Genomic DNA, 27,633 nt, shown 5'->3' with positions numbered 1-27,633 from the left:
AAGAGATGAAAGAGCTTCACTTTCATTGTGATGTAGAAGATAATGTACCACATTGTATCATTTGTAAGGAGGATGACTTTTTTCTGTCAATGGAAACAAAATTTGGAAATATGTAATGCAAGAGAAAGTCTGCAAAAGATCTAAGAAAAAATCATATCTAAGCACTCTAAAATTTTCAGAATGTTTAATTGTTTTTAGCTGAAATCATGTGTTCATATAAACTTAGAATCTTAACATTAGTAGATATCTACTGCAGCCTCTTTAGTCCACAGGTGAGAAAACTGATGCTCAGAACAGTGAAATACACTTTGGAGAGTGTATTGGTTAGCTCAGGTTCTCATAACAATACCACAGGTTGGTGGCTTAAAAAAAAGAAAGTTATTTTATCGCAGTTTTTGAGATTGGACGTCAAAGATCAAGGTGCTAGTAGCATAGGTGAGTTGCTCCCTGGCTTGCAGACAAATGCCTTCTCACTGAGTTCTCACATCACCTTTTTTTCTGGAGAGGGAGAAGGAAAGGGGGAGGGAGAGGGGGAGGGGGAGAGGGAGAGGGGGAGAGGGAGAGGGGGAGGGAAAAATCTGGATCTCTTTTTATAAGGACACTAATTCTATCCTTTGCCACTCTTCTTCATCTAATTTTTGCCCTTCTTGGCTTTCCAGTGCACATTGTGAGTACAATTATTATAGAACTGTCCACACTATACTGTAATTATTTCATTTCTCTTTGTCTTCCAAGACTCAGAATTTGTGGAGTTTATTTTATTCTACATTATATCCCCAGAGTTGGTTGTATATGAAGTCTTCAATAAATTACCATTGAGTGAAAGCCAGAGAGTTTGATTAAATAAAGGATTTGTTGTGAATATTCAGAATAAGTTTAATTTTTTAAGTGAGAAAATTTAGTGCCTCTCAGATATAAAAGATATTTTTACCAGCAAAACTATTGAATATATAATTGTAATACTTTGCTACTTAATTATTTGTGAAAACATGAAAATGTATTACTTGCTATAAATATGAACCAGCAAGTCACCCTCAAGTATGATTTGATAAATAAATATTAATTAATATTTAATTAATATTAAATTAATTAATATTAATTTCAAACAAAATATATTTTAGAAAATAAGCACTATAGGATATATTGAAAGGCACCCTAGCAAAGATCAATCAGTAGTCCACACATTTGGTTGGTATGTTTTTACAATTTATAAAGTGATTTCCTGGAATTCAAGGAGGTTAATTATTATTAACCCCATTTTTCAAATTAGAAAACTAAAACCCAGTGAGGTTATGTGATTTCTTTCAAAATTAGAAAGGTAGTAAATGTTCAAATTCAGGCTTAAATCTGGGCTTTCTGTGGCCAAATCTCTGCAGCAAACTGCCTCTCACTGCACTAGAACAGGATGCTTGGCTCTCTAGTAGCTCATTTCCAGGAAGCATTGCAGAACCAACTGCTACTGGATGTGTTCTGAAAATGGGAAAAATCACAAGTGGATTTTCCTGACTCTGGTAGCTTGTAAAATCAGAAATCCCTCTCTCTCTTAATTCACATTGAATTGGAAGTAATTGTAGGCATGTTAATAGAAAGTTTTTCTTCCCTGAATAGATTTAAATGTATACAGGCAGTAGAGCCTATGTATTTGTAATTTTAAAAAGCACCTAATAATGTAAATAGTTGTAGAGCTGTCACTTGGCTTTGTACGTATAGGGTCCCAAAGTATATACGTTTTGTGTAGGCAGGATTGGCTGCCTACTCTCCAGAGAGATGGCTTACCCAGGATCAGTGTCAGAGGCGGAATCCAGCTTTTCCCGGGACTCAAAGTATTTCAGTGGCTCAAGCTATTTTTAGAATGTGATGGTCTCTTTTGGTTCACTGAAATATGTTTTTTCCTATTAGACAGTGTTTAGTATTATTTGAATTTGGAAGAGATATGGTTGATAATTGGCTGAGAAGAAAATTGCTTTAAGGGATATAATTTGTCTTTGAAAAATTCTGTGTAAGGGAAGGTTAGACTACCAAGTATGGGTTGGATGGAATGTTAGGTCCTCTTTCCAAACTTTCTTTTTTCTCCCTGTGGGTCTTTTAAACTTCCCTTCCTGTGGGGCTATTTGCAGGAGACTTTTCTGAGAGTAATTGATCTGACTCACTGGTTTAATCAGTGATGAGATCCCATTCCACAGTAATACACAGGAGCTCATTCGTGGTCCTTTGCATTTTAAAATGGCATCACATAACATACTGACACTCCTTACCATTTGTTCATCATTCATGACCAGTAGACACAAACCTTTCAAGTTAAGGGTTTGTCTGTGCCTCATTATATTACATTGAAGCAAGAACATTCACCATTTTTTGACCTCTGAAATAACTAAGCACCAGAGAATGACATAAGGACAGGATATCATTCTTAATTTTAAATGGTTTCCTTTATTCAGCTTATTTGATGGTTGACCTTTATTTAAGACCATTGTGTTTTATTGTATTGTGCTTAATGGGCTCTCATCATGGAGAATCACTGAATAGTTTCTTGAGCTTAAAGATGAATGTTGCACCATTGTGGTACTATGCCAATGGTGACATTTTAGATTCAGTTTCTATAATTGTGTGATGGGGTTATTGTTCCCCGCAGTTTCTCATGTAAATCAATATACCAAAATTTGTAATTTTCAAACAGCAAGCATCGATAGTACTTAAGTCAATAAGTCTGGGAGTTTTAAAATTTATAGAACACTAATTTTTAAAGAAACAATTTTCCGTAAAATATTTTAATCCCAATATGTTACTTGTTAAGTATCCTAGAGTACATATTATTCATTAATGCATGTGGACTTGTACATATAGGCAAATGTTAGGCCTAAAATATGGCTTCAGCCATCTCATTTCTCCAGTAATCAAGATGCTTAGATACCAGCTTGGAAATCCAATCCAAAGTTCTCACCTTCAGTGCCCTTCGTGTCATTTAAAACCTGAACAAAACACAGGCTTCTTTTGATTTTCTTTCCCTTGTTTAAAAGTGCAGCCATCTGTCTAAGCAGGCAGAGAGCTCTGATGTGTCAGTGTGTGTGTGTGTGGTAGGGAGTGGATGTTGAGGGGGAAGGAGGGATTGAGGCAAAAAAACATAGAGAATGCATGGACATTGACAACAGTGTGGTGGTGGCAGGAAGGGGGTGGAAGTGAAGAAGGGCATTGAGGGGATAAATGGTGATGGGAAAAAGAAAATAAAATGATTCTTAAAAATGTATTTTTATTGATTGTTAGAGAGAGAGGTGTTAGAAATAAGGTGAGCCTCCAAAACCAGGGGTCCTGGTAGAACACAAAGCATACTCAGGAGCCAGGCAGCAAGGCATATATCTTTCCTCCTATAGGTAAGTGCGCAGCACGTGGTTTGGGAGCACACGCACACTGAGTGGGTATCCGCTTGGGCTTTTATTCCTGACCCACGTGACCTGTCCCTCACTCTTGATTGGAAGAGCTTAGGCTAACACTCTTGCGCAATTGGGGGGTTGACCTTTACCATTTCAAAATGGTGGCCCCCAGGGGAACTGCAAGCCACCAAGCCAAGTCATGTGAGCCAAAATGGCGGCTGCCTAAACTGCATTCTTTGACAGAAAAGGTTATTTGTCTACTAGAGGCCCAGTGCATGAATTTGTGCACATGTGGGGTCCTTTGGCCTGGCCGGTGATTGGAGCTATCTCACCCAATCCCAATCAGGGCCAGCCAGCTGGGAGAAGGGACGGCAGGAGGTTGGCTGGCCATGGGAGGGTTGCTTTGGGAGCACACTGACCACCAGGGGACAGCTCCTGCATTGAGAATCTGCCCCCTGGTGGTCAGTGCACGTCATAGCAACCGGTTGACAGAATGTTTGGTCAACCGGTCGTAATGGTCACTTAGGCTTTTATATATAGAGACTAGAGGCCCCGTGCACAAAAATTTGTGCACTCGGGGGGGGGGAGGGGGAGTCCCTCAGCCCGGCCTGTGCCCTCTCGCAGTCTGGGACCCCTCGGGAGATAACGACCTGCAGGCTTAGGCCTGCTCCCGGGTGGCAGAGGGCAGGCCCAATCCCTAGGTGCAGCCCCTGGTCGGGCTCAGAGCAGGGCTGATTGGGGAGTTGGGGCGCCGCCCCTTGTCATGCACAGAGCAGGGCGGATCGGGAGGTTGCAATGCCACCCTCAATCACGCTCAGGGTAGGGCCGATTGCGGGTTTGGGGCACCGCCCCCTGTCACACTCAAGGCAGGGTCAATGGGGAGGTTGCGGCGCCACCCCCTGTCACGCACAGAGCAGGGCCAATCAGCGGGTTGGGGCGCTGCCCCCTGTCATGCACAGAACAGGGCCCATCAGGGGGGTTGGGGCTCCATACCCTGTCACGCACAGAGCAGGGGCAATCAGGGGGTTGGGGAGCTCCCTCTGTCACATACAGAGCAGGGTGGATCAGGGGGTTGGGGCGCCGCCACTGTCACACTCAGGGCAGGGCCGATGGGGAGGTTATGGCTCTATCCCGTCACACACAGAACAGGGCCTGTGTGGGGAGGGGTTGGGGCACTGCACCCTGTCACACACAGAGCAGGGCCCGTTGGGTGGGGGTTGGGGCACTGGACCCTGTCACACACAGAGCCGCAGGGCGATCAGGGAATTGGGGAGCTTCCCCCTATCAGGCACTGAGCAGGCCTGATCAGGGGGTTGGGGCACCTTCCCCTGTCAGGAACAGAACCGGGTGGATAGGGAGGTTGTGGCCCCACCCCCTGTCACATACAAAGCCACAGGGCAATCGGGGTTTGGGCGCTGCCCCCTGTCACACTGATCCCGGTGCCGGGAGGCCTCTCGGCTCCACTGATCCCAGTGCTGGGAGGCCTCGCAGTTCCGCTGATCCCGGTGCTGGGAGGCATATTACCCTTTTACTATATAGGATAGAGGCCTGGTGCATGGGTGGGGGCCGGCTGGTTTGCCCTGAAGGGTGTCCTGGATCAGGGTGGGGGTCCCCACTGGGGCGCCTGGCCAGCCTGGATGAGGGGATGATGGCTGTTTGCAGCTGGTCACACACCCTTCAGCGTGGGGGTCCCCACTGGGGTGCCTGGCCAGTCTGGGTGAGGGGATGATGGCTGTTTTCAGGTTGGCGGGTGACTGAAGCTCCCAACTGCTCCTTTTTTCTGTGTTTTCTTTTAATTCTGGGCCAGCTTTAGCTCTGGCTCCAGCTCTGAGGCCTCTGCTGCTGAAAGCAGGTATCTGTTTTGGTTGGGTTCTATAATCGAAACATTGTATGAACTCCAGCTCTGAGATCCAGTCTGGCTGAAAGCAGGTTTCTGGGGTTTTGTTTAGCTTCTATATTTGTTACAATGTTTCATACTGCAAGCTCAGAGGCCTGCAAGGCAGGCGGGGAACTTTGGTTTCCTCCGTCACTGAAGCAAGGAAGCCTCATGTTAGCTTCAAGCTGCCTGGGTGCCGGCCGCCATCTTGGCTGGCAGTTAATTTGCATATCACCCTGATTAGCCAATGGGAAGGGTAGTGGATATATGACTAATTACCATGTTTCTCTTTTATTAGATAGGATTCTTACAGAGAGAGGGAGAATAAGAAGGGAGAGAAGGATGGAAACAGCAATTTGAGATAAACATCCTGATTTTATAATCCTGTGCTACCATGTGCTTTGTCCTTCAGTAGAAAATCAGATCTTTTTCTACTACTAAGATGGAGGGTAACTGCCTCTTTATCTGTCTCTCTACTATAGTGATCTGCACATACATATTGGCTCCTTATGTAGAAAGAAAAATGAATGAAGGTAGTTTATGTTTTTGCCTCTTTGTTTATTCATTTATTTACTTATTTTTGTTAATTCTCATACGAGGATATTTTCCATTGTTTTTCAAAGAGTGTAAAGGTGGGGGGAGAGATAGACAGAGGGAAACACCAATGTGTGAGAGACACATTGATTGGTTGCCTCCCAGAGCCTGCAACTGAAGTACATGCCCTTGACCAGAATTGAACCCAGGACCCTTCAGTCCATAGACCGACGGTCTATCCCCTGAGCCAAAATGGCTAGGACTGTTTTTGTCTTTAGAAGTGCCTTCTTCCAAGGGAGTTCTCTCTATTTTTCCAAAAATGTTACTGTGAAGATGCATTATTTCTTTCTTTTCTTTTTCTTTCTTTTTTTTTTAGAGGGCAAGTTTTGTTTTTTTTTAATTGGTTTTTACAGAGAGGTTGGGAGAGGGATAGAGAGTTAGAAACATCGATGAGAGAGAAACATCGGTCAGGTGCCTCTTGTGCCACCCCCTACTGGGGATGTTCCGGCAACCAAGGTACATGCCCCTGACCGGAATCAAACCTGGGACCCTTCAGTCTGCAGGCCGATGCTCTATCCACTGAGCCATACTGGTTAGGGCACATTATATCTTTCTTATTCTCCCTGTAGCCCACATTATGGAATTGAAATGGGAGAAAAAGCTAACTGGTGTGCCATCAGGGGTAAAACTATTTGATCATGATGTGCCCAGAAATTAACCAGTTTTGTAGATGTAGTTCTTCAAATTGGTATAGTTATGAAAGAATATGTCTATCAGAATTCCTTTTTGAAAACTTGAGTTCTGGTTAAAATAAACTAACTCACACCTTTACTCTCCCTATTTGGCTATAAAAATACAGACATCCCATGAGTATATTTAAAGATTTTTCTTTAAGTTGAAATATTCATTAATTTACATTCATTGGTGCAAATTAGTCAGCTAATACTTTAAATGTAACACTTGTTTGTTTTCTCAGAATTTGATTACATCTGTTTAGAAATTATCATATTTACAACACCATAGGTTGTGTGAAAACTTCATTATACACCCGCTTTTCAGTTTATTAAATTCTCTGGAGGATAGTAGTTTGTAAATGTAATTTGTCTGATGCAGACTTGATTAGTATTCCTTGTCAATACTGACTGCTTTGGAAACTTTTTTTTTTTTCCTCTCAAAATTTTTTCTATTTTACTTACATATGTGAAAATGTTCTGTCCTCTAAACCAACACACATATAAACCCTATGCCCTTAATTGTGATTATTAATATTATAAAGTCTATGATGCTCTCCCTGGTATTAACTCTGTGTTATAGTTAAGTGTGCTTCTCATATGCCCAGAGAACTTGCTGTGAGTGGTAATATGAATATATATATATATATATATATATCACACACTTGCCTTGTGCACTGGCTATGCCTAGTTGTCCTCCCCTGTGCAAGTACATGACCTCTTTGATATGGAAGACATTTGAGTTTTTTTTAAAAAGTTTTACATTAGGGAAAGGACCAAGGAAATGGAATTGAAAGCCAGACCAAGCCAAAAGGTAGTGTGTGTGTGTGTGTGTGTGTGTGTGTGTGTGTGTGTGAGTGTGTGTCTGTGCAGGCAGTGGTTCGCAACCTTCCTAATGCCGCGACCCTTTAATACAGTTCCTCATGTTGTGGTGACCCCCAATTTCATTGTTACAAATTGAACATAATTAAAGCATAGTGATTAATCACAAAAACAATATGTCATTATATATGTGTTTTCCGATGGTCTTAGGCGACCCCTGTGAAAGGGTCGTTCTACCCCCAAAGGGGTTGCGACCCACAGGTTGAGAACCGCTGGTGTAGAGAGAGAGAAAGGGAGACAGAGACTGAGAGAAAGGGAATGAAAGAGTGAGAAATAATCAGGAATTATTTTCAGAATTTAGTGATCAGAGAGAAACAGGATTGAATTAAATATTTCTTCCTATACATAAATTGACAGTCTCATATAAAGCACTTAAAAAAGCAAAGTAAGAGTGGCCATATTATATTTCTTATCTTCTGACTATGATAATTATTAAAAACCCCATAATATATAATTGTTTATAAAACTATAGTGAAGGGTTGGTTTATGACTCATTAAATACAGTTGCATTTCAGAGAGATAAAAGGGTGAATATATCTGTGTTTTCTTCCATTAAAAAAAATTATCCTCATACTGATATATAAAACACAACTTAAGCCCTGGCCTCTCAGTTGGTTGGCTGTTGTCCTGTGCACTGAAAGGTTGCAGGTCAGATTCCAGATCAGGGCCCATGCCCAGGTTTCAGGCTCCATCCCCAGTAGGGGACATGCAGTAGGCAGCTGATCCAGGTTTCACTCTCACATCGCTGTTTCTCTCCCTCTCCCTTCCCCTCTCTGTCTAAAAATCAATAAGAAATATTTAAAGAAACCAATACTGTGCCATAACTATACTTGTCGACATCATTGTGACTAAACAATGAATACTTCTTTTGGGTAGTATGGCTAGGAGAGATGAATAATTATCTAGTTTGCAGAAAAACCTTTTTTGTTGTTCTTGATGAGTTCTCCATATATCAGGGGTAGCAATAAACAATTTCAGCTCTGGAGCAGGCGAAAAAAAAGATGATTTATGGGACTAGCTGTAGGTCTTCCTTGGTTCGTCACAAAGACTATTTCCAGAGACGATTTAAATGAACCCAGCTGGCTTAGTATTCTGTGAATTGCTGTAGTCATTTTCTGAGTTTAATCTTATGGCTGATTTTGTAATTCTCACAGTAGGGGAAAGTTGACAACATGAACAGCATTTAGTGAATATAATTAGTAAGTTTGAAAACAAATGCCTTTTTATGCTATGAAAACTCTGTTTGAAGAGGATTTCGACCCTGTATGAGACTGTTGTTCAAAAAATGTGGCTACTGTGACTGAGTGCGACAGATCATCTTGGAAAATGATTTTTCTGTCACAGGAAGCCATACTAGTGAAGGCCTAGTATAACTTTAGGTAGGAAGGCTGATAGCCATGGGAAAGGGGTTTATAAAGCAGCAGCTAATATCCAAATAAAACTCTGAAATCCAGTTATTTCTGTGATAATATTCGGGAATCTAAGAACTCTTTATGTACAATTGACCCTTGAACAACATGGAGGTTGGTGGTCAGATACTTTTGGCTCCAAAGTCAGCCATTAGCATCCGTGGATTCAACCAACCATGTTTCAAAACTGTATTATTGATCTATGGTTGGGAAACCATGGTTTGAGCCAACAGTATTTACTGAAAAAAATCTGTGTCTCAGTGGACCTGCACAGTTCAAGGATCACCTGTACATATAAATACTTTTTAGCTAGTAATCGGGCAGCAAGTTGGCCATATTTATTGAGCACTTACTTTCTGTGGAACCCTGTGCTAGATACTTTGCAGGTATAAAGAGGAATAAAGTATAATCTCCATTCCTTGAGGGCCTCAGGTGTGATAAATTGTAATGAATGGAGACTTGATGGGCTGGTGAATGCGCAATGCAGTGTACAGATGATGTGGTGTAGGATTGTGCACCTGAAACCTGTATAATTTTGTTAACCAGTGTCTCCCCAAGATATTCAAGAAAAAAAATGGGCAAATAAGAAATGGGTTATGACAATGTGTATATTAGTGAAGAATCTATGGCAAATAAATGCCTATAAAGAAGGTCAAGAAATGGTCTACAGTTTGACTATAATTTACTCAAGTTCTGGGCCACAAAAACAAACAAAAAACCCACACACAAAAAAACAAGAGACAGGGAGGGAAATAGGTGAAGTGAGGCAGGGGTTAGGGGTTGTAGGGGTGGCTTTTATATAAATAGCATACTCAAAACCTAATCTGTGGTGCTGTATAAATACTGATTAACGACAAGATTATAGCACACTGTTCCATGACAGCTGGTAATGTAAGGCTGCCACACATCTTTAAGAAGGAAAAGCACAGCACCAGCCCCATTCATGTGTACCTTACTCCTGTCCCCCAGAACATCGCTTAGACTTTGCTTTTTCTGACTTCTGTCATGGGGAACAAAACACAAAGCCTTGACATTTTATTTTTTATTTTTTAGGTGTTTATTTATTTATTTGTTTTATTTGTTTTCCATCACCATTTATCCCTTCTGTGCCCACTTCCACCTCCACCCACCCCCTCTCCCCACACAATCACCACACTGTTATTTCTTTTAATATCTGTGTTCTCAGAATACTCTCTCCCCCTTTTCCTTTTTATTCTACAATAAAGTATCTTTCAAAATGCTTCTCATAAGTTCCTACATACTTTGTACTATAATTAAGTGTTATTATTTTTAAAATCTGGGCAAAATCAGTGCCTATTCAAAAACAGTAAGATACTGATACTACTGTGTGACTGATGTATGTTTTGACCCTTCCTGATTCACTAACTGGGCAAAAAATAAAATCATATTTCCTTTAGTAAGAGAATGTCATGAGATTTTACAGAGAAGTTAAATAAGATGAAGAAAGTCAATATTTAATGCTATTTATGAGGGGTCACTCGAGGAGCCAGGCAACATGCTACAAGGAAATATAAGCTATTCAGAGGCAGTTTAGAGAAAGGATGAATTCAGTTTTTAAATTCAAGCAAATAGCTAGGTACTTATCTTAAAACAGAATATTTTACTTGGAAACCTGTGCTGAGGAAAGTGGAAAAGCATTTGGGAAGAGTTGTGGAAGCAAAATGACAAGTATTTTCCATCAATCACAGCCTGGTCCATTCAGATCCCTCTATGTTTCTAAATTCCAGGCTTCATGAAGTCAATGAGAGGCCAGGGTAGTCATCAACTTCTGAAAGCACCTCCTTAGGACTTTGTTTTGTTGTCATTCTTTCAGAAGCAAAATATGTTCATGACTAAGAGAGATTTGAAATTAACCTGTAATATTTAGAAGTGACTTTACCAAAGTGTAACTAACATAATCAGATTTACTTATTTTTAGGGATAAAGTTTGATGGATTTTATTATTTGTATACAATTGTGTAACCTTCACCACAATCAAGATACAAAACAGTTCCATCAACCTGTATAGTTTTCTCATGACCCTTTGCAATCAGTCCTCACTCCTAGCTCTAGGAAACTACTCATTTGCTTTCTGTTAGTATAAGTTTTGGCCTTTTTTCTAGAATTTCATATAAATGGAATCATCCAGTAATGCTGTCTCTTGTATTACTTTGTTTTTATTGCTGTATAACAGGGGTGGGGAATGTCCGTCCTTTGGGCCTTATAAGGCCTACAAGATCATTTGGTCTGGCCCTGCCAAGGCATTAGGGGTGAGTTAATTAAATCTTTGATCAAATATAGCAGGCTAATTTAGGTTTAATTTTAAAAGGTACTATTTTCCAAAGTGTCTATACCATTTCACATTCAGAACTATAATTAAATTGAACCACAATGAGATGTCATTTCATACCCATGAGAATGGCAAAATATTATTAATTTGACTAGGGGCCCAGTGCACAAATTCGTGCACCATGAAAGGAACTGTGGGTCCTTTGTGGTGGCCTGCAGGGATCGGGCCCCAGCTTGTGCTTTCAGGCTGGCATTCCCAGCTTGCACCCCCTGCCTCACTGTCCCCCAGCCCTGCCTGGCATCCCGCCGTGGCCTGACACCGCCTCTCACCCACTCCACCATCCCATCTGCGGCGTGATCATTTAGAGCCGGGCCCCCCACCAACTCCCTCAGGGCTTGGGAGCCAGGCGGCAGCCCCCCCTGCCACCACTGCTGGTCTCTATCTGTGGGGTGATTGGTCAGAATCGGGCCCCCCGCCCGGCTCCCTCAGCACCTCGGAGCCAGGTTGCAGCCCCATCCTCTGCTACCGCCACTGGTCACCGTCTATAGGGCGATCGGTGGGGTGATCGGGCCCCCATTCGCATCCACCTTGGCCTGGCGCTGTTGGCTCACCTGCTCCACCATTCTGCTGCAGTCGGGGCCCATTGGGGCTGGCAGTGCCTCCACTGCCGCCCACTGCCAGCGCCACATTGCCAATGCTTGCCATGTTTTGCACCGCCCCCTGGTGGTCAGTGCATGTCAAACTTCCAGTTAAGCTCCCAGTCAACACCGCCTGAGGGAACAATTTGCATATTAGGCTTTTCTTATATAGGTTATTTTGCTATAATAAAAGAATGTTCATAGTAGCATCCTACATAAGAAAAGCCTAATATGCTACGTGTCCAGTCGTCCGTTCAACCAATAAAACCATAATATGCTAATGATATGCTAAGGCTGCTCAACCGCTTGCTATGACATGCACTGACCACCAGGGGGTTGACACTCTGACCGGTAGGTTAGTTTGCTGCTGGGGTCTGGATCAGGGGTCCTCAAACTACGGCCCGCGGGCCACATGCGACCCGCCGAAAACATTTATCCGGCCCGCCGGGTGTTTTTGCCGCCGCTGCCTGTCCTGCTTAGCAGCCGACTTGTCCTGGGCCCGCAGTGCGCATGTGTGGAATGTCTGAGGGACAGTGAACTGGCCCCCTGTTTAAAAAGTTTGAGGACCTCTGGTCTGGATGGTCAGGACTGAGTAAGATGGGCCAGGCACACCCTGGAGCCCTCCCGCAGTCCCTCCCAGGCTGGCCAACCTCCTGCATTCCTCCCTGGCCCCGATCGTGCACTGGTGGGGTCCCTCAGCCTGGCCTGTGCCCTCTTGCAACCCAGGACTCCTTGAGGGATGTCAAAGAGCTGGTTTCTGCCTGATCTTGCAGGCCAGGTTGAGGGACCCCACTGGTGCATGAATTCGTGCACCAGGCCTCTAGTAATCGCTAATATCTGTAATGAACCCTCCAAATGGAAACCATATAATGGAAATGTTCAACAGGAGAATATAACTAAAGTTATTTATATTCATATGGTAGAATAGTATATAGTAGTACAAATGAACAAACAGAAATAGCTACAAACATCAGCATAGTTATGTAACTCACCCTGAATAGCTGCTTCTCAATTCTACATTGTAATTATGCTTTACCAAATACTACATGTCTAAGACCATGTCAGAGTTCTTAAATAGCTAATACCACTTATGTTGAACTACCAAATGCAATTTACTTACAGTATATATACTTAGCAAAATCAGTTTTATACACCCTTTTGGTGGTGGTGATCATCTTTAAAGCTATACACAGAAAAAAAGAATCAAAAAACACCAAAAACTATTACACCCATTCTCAAACCTCATACATATAAAACAGTTTTGTTAAGTAAAATACTCATGACAATAAAAACAGTTTCAGTTAAAAGCTGAAACCATTTCTGAGAAGGAGCCACTTAACACCTTGGAGATATTCATTCTCGGAAACTATTTCTGTATTAATTTAAAATAATTTGATTTTTGTTAAAACTATTCTCAGAGGAATTTCTGTTTGGTACGCCTACTAGAGGCAGGTTGATTAAGGGCACTTCAAAGTAATAGTCCAGCTTTTTCTTTTAAAGTATAGGCATGCTTCCTCACCTCTCTCTGGCCTTTCCTAATATAAGTACAAATAGTTGTTGATTTGCCACTGGGCCTGGCTATTTGAGGCAATGCATATTGCAGGACGTTCTCCTGGAATGAGCTAGAAGGGAAAATGCTGAGAGGTGAGCAGGAAGAGCAGGAAGGCAACGTTTGTCTTCTCTGGGAAATTAACATCATGGATGCTCTGCTGGGCCTGAAGGTGACAAGATGAATCCTTATGCTATTTAATGTTGTCATGGTTTCAAGTTTAAGCTCTCCTTTCACAGGTTGCTACCATAAATTAAGCAAACAGTGAAAAAATTTTAAATTGCTTGACTTTTACACAGTTGATATCATCTGTTCCCTTTTTGTTGGAAATCCATAAAACCAACATCAGGAGTATAGATCCAGAGACATAGAAGCATGGACCAGACTATCAAATCTCAGTGGGAAGGTGGGGTGGGAATAGATCAACCAAAGAACTTGTATGGATATATGCATAACCCATGGACACAGACAATAGGGTAGTGAAGGCCTGGGGTGGGGAGGAGGGAGGGTTGGAGGGGTCAATAGGGTTTTAAAAGGGGACATGTGTAATACTTTCAACAATAAAGATTTTTTTTAAAAAAAGAGTGTAAAACTGGGATGATCAAGCCTACATAAAGAATTAAGACATCTTCCACTGTAAATTATATTTGGCTGAATTAGTGTCAGCCCTGGTCATGTAGAGCCCAGAAAACCATTTTTGGTGACAGATTTAGAAATAAAACCAGGAAAGCATGTATTAAACCTGGCTGAACATAGCTTCAGAGCTAATGTCTTTATGGTAATTGCAATCCTTAAAAATGCATTATCTTTTTCAATGTTATTGCAGTGTGTGGTGGTGTTGAAGAAAGCAATAATTTGTAAACAACCCTTGGCAGAGAGCACAGAACTTCATTTTGTTTAAATAAAGGAGGCTAACATTAGAATTCATGTGCTGTATCAAGACTGGCAAGCAGTAGTCGTTGTTTTGATATATGCACTGGAGCATTCATGATTGCTTAAATATTAACTGTTCCATAAATATACAAATATAATAGGGAGAAAAGAAGCCTTGATTAGGGAAAAACTTTACTAAAAAGAAATGAAATTGAATTATCTGATCGTATTGCTAGTTTAGATGGGCTTATTCCAATCACTAAACCAGATTGCTTCACTGTGTTCCACTCTCTCCTTTCCTTCCAAGGACAATCCAATCTAAATATATTGCACAGTGTTGCTGTCTGTCAGATGCTTTCCTTGACACAGAGGGATTAGGCCATTCTGGATTTTCCTGAGTACAGGTTTTGTTGATAAGTTTGCTGAATTTCATATGGCCATATGTATAAACACCAAAGGGTAAAATGTTGGGGGGGGGCTTGGGGGGCTGGTCTAAGGCCTTCCTTCACATGCAATCTATGTATACCTAGACTTTTATCTCAAATTAAAATTTTCATACACTTTAAAGATGGACCTGCTTATAAGTGTCCTGAAGTTTTTCCTTTAGTAATATCCACACTGCTTTGCTACTTCATTTCTTTAGTTCCATATATGCAAATCAGGTTAGTCTCTGATAAATACTTGCACTACAGCAATTCATGCAAGGAAACCTAGTGTTCCTCCTGCACATTCTTGCCTCTTTCTGGAGGAGAACATTTCTCACAGCTGGCTGGTTATGTACTTCTTTACTCACGCTGATAATTCTCTGTGCACTCTGCAAGCTGGATGTAAGGATTCTTTAGGTGGGGGCACAAGGTCCCTGGCTTTGGTCCTCTATAATGTCTGGTAGGTAATGCATGAGCACATTCTCACTCTTGGCCTTCACCTCCAAATGGGGCTGCCAGCACAGGAAACACAATATCAGACACAGGGCCTGTGCCATGGACAGGGATGATGCTTTTTCTCCTTTCGCTGTCTTTTTCTTTACATCCATTCACCCACTGTGCTCTGTCTCTGCAGGTTCATGTTTCTGCAGGTTCATATGAATCAACTCTATGGCATGTGGCTTGAGGCATTTGTCTCCTTAAAGCCCCAGTCCACATTAGCCCTGAAGTTAGTAGTGGTGAAATACATTTGCAATGCAAGATTTTTATGGAAAGCTTGCAACCTGATGTCTGCAACTAGAATTTTATATTCTCATTCAAAATTATTGAATAAATATTTAAGCAACAATTCATATTTTCCAATAAGAAGTGAGTCTATAGCTTGAGTTAGAGTTGAAAAGCAAGAATGATCTGCTGGGTTATCTAGTTCATCACTCTGGTAAAACACAGTAGACAGGACACCACAGCATCACTTAAGTGTATTTTCAATACAGTCTTAGGTGAAAGAGGAGGGCTACTTGGAAGACTTATGAACAATGTATTTAGAATCTTCACAGCTTGGAGCATATTGTTTGGGTCATCTGCTCTTGGATAAGTAGATGGTCAATTATGATACAAATCAGTCTCATTTTCATGCAAATTAATTAAGAACATTTACAGTGATTCTGTCCTTCACATGCCACAAATTGCTAGACAATTCCTCTCTAGTTTTAAATTGACACTAAGCTTTGAAATTATGTTGACATTTCAACTTGTTATATGTAAAGGTAATTAATTATGAGAGGGCCCAGGCAAGCTGTAGGCAATTGCCTGCATCTTTTTTCTTGGAAATTTTCTTTAAGGAAGTCATGTGGTTCTCAAAATTTAGCATGTATCAGAAATGCCTAGAGGTGATACCAGAATTTTTCCAGTATATTTAAACACAGGTTGGTAAAGACTACCCTCAAAGTTTCTGATTAGTGGATTTGGCCCCCAAATCTGCATTTCTACCAAGTTCCCAGGTGATGCTGATACTGCTGGTTCAGGGACCATGGTGTGAGAAGCAGAGAGGTAGCCATTGCCCATCCATTCTCCTTTCTCATGATTTTTAATTCTTAGTTCTTGCATTGCTTCATCCCCTCAGGCCTAATTATGCTGAACTTATTCAGGAGAAATAATTATAATACCTTTTGTCACTGGCCTCACTATTTTCCAGCTGTTGTCTCTGCTGCCCCTTCTAACTATTACCTAGTTATTATCCACAGTCAATATTTTGAATACATTAACTTACACTTTACCTCCCCTTTCTAGCTATCCATTCTTTTTAATTTTGCACTCCGGCACTGTATTAAAACTGTGCTTTGAAGGTCACCAAAGATTTCTCTAATCATCAAATTGGTCCTAATTATCTTTGGCCTCTCTCAAACATTTATTCATTTAATGAACTTTTACTGAACAGAATTGACACATTTCTCATTTTTAAGGAGTTCCCAATCTGATAGGTGAGACTGATAGTGTAAACACAAATATATATTGTGGGACAAATGCTGTAACTGGATTATATATAAATCACCATGGGAAAACAAAATCAGCATTTATTAATTCTGCTCAGGGAAGTTGAGAAAGGCTCATTAGCACCACTCTCTAAAACCCTCCCCACTTCTGCCCCTCCTCACACCTTCTTCACTGACCATGACACTTAATTCAGTCCAGCATCTATTAAACCCCCAGCATACCTTTTACCATGCTGTGTTCTTGCACCAATTTTGATTAACTGTGTGACCTACGTTAAGCAACTTAAGTATTCCAAACCTAGCCCCTTATCTATAAAATGGGCCTATTCAGAACTACTTCACAGTATTGTTTTGATAATTTAAAAAAAGTGATACAGCCCTAGTCAGTTTGGCTCAGTGGATACAGCATCAGCCTGTGGACTGAAGGGTCCTGGATTTAATTCTGGTTAAGGGCATGTATCTTGTTTGCAGATTCCCCGGCTCTGGTTGGAGTGTGTGCAAAAGGCAACCAATCAATGTGTCTCTCTCACATCAGTGTTCCTCTCTGTCTCTCCCTCTCCCTTCCACTGTCTCTAAAAACCACTGGGGAAATATCCTTGAGTGAGGATTAACAACAATAAAAAAAAAGGTGATACATAAAAAGCACTTATCAAAGTGCCTGGCCCATAGGCACATGATAGATGGGTGACAGATGTTGATCTCCTCCCCCTTAACAGAGGAATAGGATACTACCACCTGATGATGGAAGAAGGGTATCTAAGGTGAGGAAGATCAAGGCAAATGGAGAGAAATCTTCACCCATTTGTGCATTCAACAAATATGTATTAAGGTATTAAGTACTGATTATGTGCCAGCCATTGTCTTGGATGCTGGGTATATATACAGAGGCCTAGCTGATGTGGTTCAGTTGGTTAGAGGTTGTTTAGTGCACTAGGAGGTTGCTGGTTTGATTCTCAGTCAAGGGCACATGCCCGGCTTGCTGGCTCAATCCTGGGTAGGCCGTGTGTAGGAGGCAGCCAATCAATGTTGTGCTCTCACATCAATGTGTCTATCCCTTTCTTCCTCTCTAAAAAATCAACAAGCTATTAAAAGAAAAACTGAATGGAGAAGACAAAAAAAAAAAAGCCCTGCACTTGTGTATTTGACATTCTAATGGAAAGAGTTGTTCAGTAAATAAGTAAATAAAATATATAGTATATTTGAGATATTGCTGTGAATAACAATAGAAGAGGGAGGTGGTAAGAGGTGTTAAGAGAGTGGATTTCAATTTTAGATAGAGTGGCTAGGAAAGACCATGGTGAGAGAGTGACTTTTAAGAATAGATCTTGACAGAGGGCAAAGATGCAGGTAAGTAAAAGCAAAACCTTCCAGGCAGAGAAAAAGCACTCATAATCACTCTGAGGGAGATGCATACCTGGTGGATTCAAGGAACAGCAACTAGGAAGCCAGCACAGCTGAAGTGGGTGCTGAGGGCTAATAGCTAGAACTAGACATATGGTCAAGGTGGTAACAGGGGCCCTGAGCACAGAGGGGATTTGAGGTTCTGCTAATGACTCTCTCTGTGGGAAGATGGGAAACTAAACCTGGTTCTCATCACTTCTAATCTGGATAATGATCTGGTCATGATAAAGTATTATCTTATTCAATTGTGCAAGTGTGTGAGCACAAGTATTATTTAAGGCCCATTTTAGAGATGGGAAAGCTTAGACATATAGTGTTAAAGTAACTTGCCCAAGGTTGTACAACTAGTGAATGATAGAATCAAGGTTCAAAACCAGGTCTGTCTGAATACAAAATCTGTGCTAATAACTACTCTGTTTAGAAATTTGAACTTTATGAGTTTTAGAGGACCATTGGATTTTTTGAAGGAAGAGAGTAACATAGTCATTTGGATGTTTAAAAAACATAATTAGGTTAAATCATCTATATATCCTATATAATAAACAGCTAATATGCAAATGGTAGTCATACCCTCAGGCCCTCGTGCTGGGGCTGGGTGACCTGAGGCCACTCCCCCGCCCCAGCGGGGCTTGACAGGAGACCTGAGGCTGTGCCCCCTGCCTTGTGGGGCTTGACAGGGGTGGGGCCAGCCAGGTCTGGGTCTTGCATGATTTTGAGGTGCACGCGGGTGGGTGGGGACTTGATTCTGGGTCCCATGGTGCACCCTAGACTCTGACAGGAGGGAGATTTTCATATACATTTTACTAATTTTCTTTAATCTCTGACACTTCTATTATAGAGAAAGAGCAAATAGCAATATTAAAACATTTCCTCTAATTAATTCCCTTTTACTGGGCACGAATTTTGTGCACCGGGCCACTAGTATATATATTAAAGCCTAAGTGACTGTTCGACTGTTTGACCAGTAGCTGTGATGCACAATGACCACCAGGGGACAGACGCCTGATGCACAGGCATGGAAACATGGAACAGACTGATGAATCTCAGAGGGAAGTGGGCAGGGGGAGGGGTGGGAAGAGATTAATCAAAGATCTTATATGCATACTAGAGGCCCAGTGCACAAAATTTGTGCACTCTGGGGGGGGGGGTGGACACCCTCAGCCTGGCCTGTGCCCTCTCACAGTCCGGAAGCCCTCGGAGGATGTCCATCTGATGGCAGTCAGATATCCTTAACGCTGCTGTGGAGGCATGAGAGGCTCCCATCACCACTGCTGCGCTTGCCAGGCATGAGCCTGGCTTCCAGCTGAGTGGTGCTCCCCCTGTGGGAGTGCACTGACCACCAGGGGGCAGCTCCTGCATTGAGCATCTGCCCCTGGTGGTCAGTGCCTGTCATAGTGACCAGTCATTCTACCATTGGGCCGAATCCAGCTCTCCAACATCCCCCGAGGGATCCCAGATTTCGAGAGGGCACAGGCCAGGCCAAGAGGCCCCATTGGTGCACAATCAGGGTCGGGGAGAGACGCAGGAGGTTGGCCAGCCAGGGAGGGATCGTGGGAGGGCTCCAGGGTGTGTCCAGCCCATTTCGCTCAGTCCTGATGGGCCAGACCCCAGCAGCAAGCTAGCCTACCACTTAAAGCATCTACCCCCTGGTGGCCAGTGCACATCATAGCAAGCAGTTGAGAAGCCTTAGCATATCATTAGCATATTATGCTTTGATTGGTTGAATGGCCAACTGGATGACCAGACACTTTTCATATTAGGCTTTTATTATATAGGATTAGAGGCCAAAACTGACAGTCTGACATCCCCTGAGGGGTCCCAGATTGTGAGAGGGTGCAGGCCAGGCAGAGGGGCCCCATCAGTGCATGAATCCATGCACTGGGCTTCTAGTATAGGATAAAATGAAGCACAGAGAATGGAACAATCATGACCACCTTCTCATACATTACCTCCATGTAGCTAATACTTATATTTAAAAGATGACCTCTTTCCTCAAGCCAGCTCTCTCTGGTGTCATTGTTTTCCTTGTTATGGACATGCTACAGCTATTCTTTTAATTATCAGAACTTAAAACTTTTGGAGTCTTTGATTTTTCCCTTTTTCTCATTTCAAATATTCCTTTGCCGTTACTTAATCATGTTTGTCTTCACAATGTATATTGAATTTGTTCTTTTCTTTGCCTTTTTTACATATACCATAGTTAACATTTTAATTACGTAATTTGCCACTAAGTTACTCTCCTGTGTTTTCTCTTTTCTCTATAATTTCGTGTTTTCTCCTAAATTCTGACCTCCCAGAGACTTTGAAGGTAAGATGTGCTATTTATCTCTGATCCCTGGGTTCTAGCACAGTCCCTAGCCCATAGTGGATCATTGAATGCACTTCTACATTCATATTTGCTTTGCTCATAAAGTCCCTCCCCTTACAAATGCATGGTGCTCCACTTCCTGTGGGGCATATTGTAACTTTATTCTGGCATTCACTCCCACCTCTCCAATAGATTTGTCCTGGAAACATTTAGCTTTGTAGTCAGTAGTCAACCTCTTGTGTATATGTGAGTATGTACACAGACACACACACACACACACACACACACACACACACACACACACACAAGTTTAATTTAGATGTATTGTTCTGTAGCTCATGCAAATGGGAGCTTATGTGGAGAAAAATCTTCATTCAGAAACATTTATTGCCTACCTAGTGTGTTCTAGCATTCTCTTAGGTACTGTGGATATATATATATATATATATATATATATATATATATATATATATATATACATATATATATATATATATATATATATATATATATATATATATATGATTAGTGAAACAGTTTCTGCCATTGAAAGAGCATATACTGACTAGAAAAAATTACCATGTTGAAAGGTATATAGTGAAGGGCATAGCAAATGTAGGTCATGTTTACTCCTGAAATAGAAAAGTCTTCAGAAAGGAAGTGGTAGTTGAATGGTCTTGAAACATGAAACATAGAAAAAAAAGGGAGAAGGAAGGGAAATATAGGAAGAGATGTGCAGAAGCACGGTGCTGTTTCACTGCATGATCTGTCCAAGCAACTGTGATCAGACTGAAGAGAAATGTATGCGGCAGGGACAGGTTAGAAAGGTAGGAAAGGCCAGATGGCAAAGGCCTTTTGAGCAAAACCAAGAAGTTTGTATGCTTTTCTAGTAGGTGATGGGAGCCTGTGCAAAAGAAATGGAATGGATTCTAATTATTCCAATCATGTATACTAGTATATTCTATAATATATAATATAAAATATTCTGTTCATATATATATATTCTATGATGCATAAATTATAATTAAATTATAATTATAAAATTAATTTATAATTAAAATTAGTTAACTGTAAAATTTTTTTAAAATGTTTAATTTTTATCCTGACAAAATTAAACATTTGAAAACTAACTTGTTTGGAGAAGTTAAATGAACTGAAATTGTTTGGTTTAAAGGAGACCTACATGCCACAAGAAATTTTAAAACATGAAATACTAAGTATTAGGGCTACTGACCTCTTTTTCCTTAGATTGTAAAAAAAAAAAAAGACAACAGTCAACACAACAATAGCTGTCTGGGGTGAATGAATAGAAATTATACATTTTTTGTCAGATCAACAAAAAATGTTTTTGGTGTGCTGCAGAATTTGAATAATTAATTTATGTGTGCTGTGAGATGAAAAAGGTGAAAAATCACTGATGTAGAGAATACGACACATGTGAAGGGAACTTTCACTCTGTGAGAGGTGGTTGTACAGAGTGTCCAGTGCTCTCCCACTGAGAACAGAGCAAGAAGAAATAGGCTTAAATCTCAGCAGAAGGGAAAATTACCTACAGAAGGGGTCCTTCAGAGAAAGATTGAGTGTGACTGACGTAGATGATTAAAATGTTGTTTTCTCAGGCTCTCTGGCTGTGTGCTGGTTTCTGTGTGCTCAAATCCCTGATTCAAAGACAGGACAAAGTTCACACATTTTGAAGCTTGAATAATAGCATTTGAAATAAAAAATAATATTTTATATGGCAATTAGTTGTTCATATTTTGCTATCTAACTAAAATTTTGAAAATGTGTTTAACACATCAAATATAAATATTATCTTTCATAATGCAGCACCAATATTTATTAGGAAAAGGAGAAATGATCAGAATTTGCTATAGAAATAGGTGTTTTTCTGTTAAAGCTATTTTGTATTAATGTACCTTTTCAAGAAGTTATTATAGATTAGGTAGACGCAGTTAGTATAAATTCACTTATTAATCTTTATGTGTAACATTTATTGGTCAGATGATTACAATTAAAATCGCTATGTGGTTTATTAACTGATGGCACTTTATCAGTGAAGGTAGTGAATTACTCTATTTTACTTTTATTGTTATCATTCCTTGATAACTCGGCTCATAAAATATTATAAAATGTTTTGAACTTTTTAAGAGACTTTCAATTTCTGGAACTGCTGTTTGTGTTTTTATTAATTGGAAATATGTACAAGACAGAGGATTGTAGGGTAACCATTTTGTTCATCCTTTTGCATCTTATAAAGAGAAGTCCTATATCCCTCACACTCCTGCCTCACTGTGGCTGCTGAGAGGGAGGGAGAGAGAGCAAGGACAGGAATGCAAAAAGGCATTTGGCTCCTGGCTGTAGAAAACATTGAAGTGCTTCTAGTCACTGCTAAGCCTTAGGCAATCTGGACAACTATTATTGGAATATTTGATGTTAATTTAAGTTAACATAATTTCTAGTTAACCAGATATCAAAGAGAAATCAATTTTATTTATGAACTAGAGGCCTAGTGCACAAAAATTTGTGCACTCGTGGGGGTCCCTCAGCCCAGCCTATGCCCTCTTACAGTCTGGGACCCCTTGGAGGAAGTCCACCTGCTGGCTTAGGCCCGCTCCCCGGGGGATCAGGCCCAAGCTGGCAGTCAGACATCGCTCTGGCAGCCCAGCAGCCCTCAGGGGATGTCCACTTACCAGCAGGGAGCAGACCTAAGCTGCAGTCGGACATCCTTAGTGCTGCTAAGGAGGCGGGAGAGGCTCCCACCACCATCGCTGTGCTGGCAGCCATCAGCCTGGCTTGTGGCTGAGCAGAGCTCCCCCTGTGGGAGCGCACTGGCCACCAGGGGGCAGCTTCTGCATTGAGCATCTGCCCCCTGGTGGTCAGTGTGTGTCATAGTGACCAGTCATTCCCAGTCGTTCTGCTGTTAGGGTCACTTTGCATATTACCCTTTTATTATATAGGATAGAGGACTGTTGCCCGGGTGGGGGCCGGCTGGTTTGCCCTGAAGGGTGTCCCGGATCAGGGTGGGGGTCCCACTGGGGTGCCTGGCCAGCCTGGGTGAGGGGCTGGTGGCTGTTTGCATCATGATCACACCCCCTTCAGGTTGGGGGTCCCCACTGGGGTGCCTGGCCAGCCTGGGTGAGGGGCTGGTGGTTGTTTGCAGGCTGGTCACACCCCAATCAGGGTTGGGATCCCCACTGGGGTGCCTGGCCAGCCTGGGTGAGGGGCTGATGGCTGTTTTCAGGCTGGCCACACCCCCTTTAGGGTGGGGGGTCCCCACTGGGGTGCCTGGCCAGTCTGGGTGAGGGGCTGAGGGCAGTTTTCAGGCTGGCCTAGCCCCCTGGAAACAGAAGCTCCCAGCCTCTACTTTTTTTCTTTTCTTTTTTTTTTTTAATTCTGGGATTTATTTACCTTCTATAATTGAAACTCTGTAGCCTTGAGTGGAGCTCAGAGCCAGCCAGCGCAGGTGGGAAGCTTGGCTTCCTCCATTGCCAGGGGCAACCCAAGCCTCCTTCCTCCTCCAGCTCCATGGCTATGGCCGGCTGTAAGCAGGTATCTGGGGTTTATTTATCTTCTATAATTGAAACTTTGTTGCCTTGAGTGGAGTTCAGAGCCAGCTGTGGCAGGCGGGAAGCTTTGCTTCCTCCATCACTGGGGCAACCAAGCCTCCTATTCGCTCCAGCCCCATAGCTGACGACTGCCATCTTGGTTGGGTTAATTTGCATATAGTCGCTCTGATTGGATGGTGGGCGTGGCTTAAGGCATAGTGACGATGTGGTCAATTTGCATGTTTGTCTTTTATTAGTGTAGATAAACTAACCCAAACTCAGATTTGGTTACTTTTATACTATCCCAAGGAATGTATATATCCAACTAGTACACTTGGAAGAGCAAATTATTGGATAATTACCACTAACCATTTGAATTAATGAAGGTGAATGTTCTTGCCTTCTGTGCTGATATTGAACAACAGTAGGTCCTGAGAGAGACAGTGGCTAATGTTTGAATGGTGTGTTTGTGGTAAGAGAGACTGATGTTATGATAGAACAATGTAAATATATTTTCATAAGTAAACATTCTTTCACCTTATATTTTAATATTTAAATTTCATTTTAAAATGATTGACCTAAGGTTCATATAAATAGAAAAAAAAACCAAGACCACATATTTGTCATGATTATTCCATTCCAGTTTGAAGCCTTAAAAAGGACTCTCTGTATGAAGTTATTTAAAAAATAAATATTGCAATACAGATTTAGCAATTTGTCTCCTATACCAACCAAGGTATTTCTTAGCTTGATAAGACAGGCACTTGGCTATGCTTGCCCATGCTTCAAAGGGAATATTACAATTCTGAGAAAAATACATGCAGTTCTGGCTGGTGTGGCTTTTTGTTGGGGCATAGTTTTGTGCACCAAAAGGTTGCGGGTTCGATTCCCAATCAGGGCATGTACCTGGGTTGTGGATTTGATCCCTAGTAGGAGTGGGTGTGGAAGGCAACTGATCCATGTTTCTCTTTCCTCCATCTCTTTCTCTCTCCCTCTCCTTCTCTCCCCTCTCTAAAATCAGTAAAACATACCCTTGGGCAAGGATCTATATACCGGTATATAAAAGGCTAATATGCTAAGTGTCCCTCCAGGTAATGATGTTACGTAGCAATGCCCTGCTTCCTCTCCCTAGCGTCTAGCCTCCTTTCAGTTTCTTCAGCCCAGGAACATGACTTGCTTTATAGCCAGGTGGAAATATTTTACACTTTAACCAGATGTTTGTGAAGCATTTTCCTGTGCCGCATCTCATTTCATCCTTACAGAAGTCCTGGAGTAGGTAGATAGGAGACTCAGTAGAATCCTATTTTCTTTTCATTAGCTGGAACATGGAGATTTAGAAAGTTTAGAAACTTGACCCGACTGAAAAGAAGTAAGAAATGGTGGACCTTGAAAATGACTTCAGGTTTTCTCACTGTGCAGAATATAGTCAAACACTGCTGCAGTTAAATATTTTACCCTTTGTTCTCCATGTGTGATCTACAATAATAATCTGCTTGATGGTGATATTTACTGCTGTGTTGCTGACATTTACCTAAAAGAGAAGTTGTGGGGCTTCACTTGGCTGGAAAAAGTTTAGCTACATATGAAAGCTGGTCTAATTAAGCAAGTTTATTCCATATCTATAAAAGGCTAAGTTGACTCGCTTATGTGTTATACAAATAAAGCTTTTGCTGGCGCCACTCGCACGCGTGTGTTTCGATCTGTCATTGTCTATTGTGAATTTGGTTGACACTTCTATTATAGAGAAAGGGCAAATAGCGATATTAAAATATTTCTTCTAATTAATTTCCTTTCAATGTGCACGAATCCATGCACTGGGACAATAGTTAATACAATAAAATAAAATAAAAATAAAAAGTACATGCATATTCTGTCTACAACTTTTTCTGATTTTGAGAAAGATACCAAGATATTTATTTAACTGAAATATTATGCTCTATCTTTTTAAAATATAACCATTGATTCTACTAAATTTCTTAACAGAAATAAAATTAATGGACCTGATTCTGAATGAATAGTTACCAATTAAAAAGTTTTTGAAAGTTAAGCATGTATAGTATTCATGTCAGCAGCTGAAGTTTTCAGTCATCCATAAAATTGACATATGAGCACAATGCTCTTTTTTATTTTTATGTTTTACTTTCTAGTGTTGGCCATGTGCATTTAAAAAAATATAATATACTTGTACAATTTGGTGTCCTGAAAAATTAGGTGAGTTTTTGTTGTTTTGCGTGTGTGTGTGTGTGTGTGTGTGTGTGTGTGTGTGTGTGTGTTTCATCACAAAATTATAAAATATAGATTAATTTCCTTTCCCTTCGGAAGATGTACCTTCATTTTCCCTAACTTTTAGGATTTTAGGATTTAGGAATTCAGGTAATTTGTGTGAAAAAAGTAAATGCTAATTTTCTTATTAGTTGGGATATCCAGCATCCTCTGGAAATGATACACTTGGTAAACATGTAACACTGTAATCCCAGGTAGAGACTTCTCCTTAGGAAAGAGAGCTTCCCATTGATTCCAATACAGCCACAAGCCTTACTTAAGACAGATTGCCCTTGAGGTTTTTGGTGCTTTTTGTTCTTATAGCTTGTCCTTGAATTGTGTCATTTCAACCTTGTGGTGCTTTAAAGTGTTTGGTGAATCAAACTAATAATGCCAAGTTTTACATATTTTACCTACCTTGGATAAGGAATCCTAGAAATTCTAAAAGAAATAATTGTGACCACTTGAAATTTCAACATCATGCCTCCTGTGACTATTTCTTTTGAGCCTTGAGAGTAATATTTCTTTGAAGTTTTTCATGTCATTGGGCTGTAAACAGTTGTTTAAAATCTGTAGCACAAAAGAGACTCAATATGGACTGATTGACCAAATGCAATTTTTTTTGGTCTAAGTCACTAAAACAGTAAGATGAAATTCCTCTGTAGTTAGCAAAATACCCCCCACAGCCTTTTTATAAACCTGTTTGTGAAGAATACTCTTTTATTTGAAACAGAGTAATCCTTAAAGCGAAAAACCCCGAATCAGTATGAACATCAGTAGACAAATCCGTCATCTAAGGATTATAGAATTAAAACATCCAACAGAATGAGAAAACTTGATACTTTATGCCATATTTATCCTTTGTTTTTCAGTAAATCCTTGATTTCATTCTCAGCTTAGTCTAGTATGAGAGTTATATTAAGGAAAACACTTAGATTCTCATCATAGATTTTTTTTTATCTTATACTTTAAAGATTTTTATGATTCTAACTGTAGCATCTCTTTCCTAGTGTCTCTACAAAGGAAATATATTATGTAAGCATACAAATAAACTTTGTCATATTACCATGATTGCGTGCTCGGATTCTGTTTATAAATCTGCATAAGAAGTTGTCAGTTATTCTTTTTTGATGGCCCATGCAAGTAAAGGAGGGTAAAATGTGTTTACTCTTTTACATTAATTTGCATCAATGATGGCTAGAAATAAATATAACTTCACAAAGGAAACTTACTTTCCAGAATATATTTCTGTGATAAGTCGAAGAACAGAATGCTGATAACATCAGCACACATTAACTTAGATTTCTATTATTAATATTTGAATGAAAGTTGTTTTCTCATGAAAAGAATCATTCATTTTACCATGATAATTTATACACTTTAAAAATAGATTCACATTTAATTTTTCATTTTTTTTGTTTTCTTTCTTGCTTTTAAAATGGGGGGAGGTCATTTTAAAATTCAGAGCATCATTATTAGACCCCTCTGGAACCTACCCCAAACTTATTTTTTAATTAGTCATGAAGAATTGAGTTTATTCATTCCACTTAT

The 27,633-nt window shown here is 40.8% G+C and overlaps 1 protein-coding gene across 5 annotated transcripts in view; it reads left to right on the top strand.

Moving 5' to 3' along the window:
• Nucleotides 1-27,633, top strand: part of DIAPH2 (diaphanous related formin 2) — a 936,081-nt gene that overhangs the window by 465,824 nt on the left and 442,624 nt on the right. The window lies entirely within an intron of this gene.

The sequence above is a fragment of the Myotis daubentonii genome, chromosome X, assembly GCF_963259705.1.
Source record: "Myotis daubentonii chromosome X, mMyoDau2.1, whole genome shotgun sequence".
Lineage (NCBI taxonomy): Eukaryota > Metazoa > Chordata > Mammalia > Chiroptera > Vespertilionidae > Myotis > Myotis daubentonii.
The sequence above is the reverse complement of the archived record's forward strand: the minus strand, read 5'-3'. Positions and strand labels throughout refer to the sequence as shown.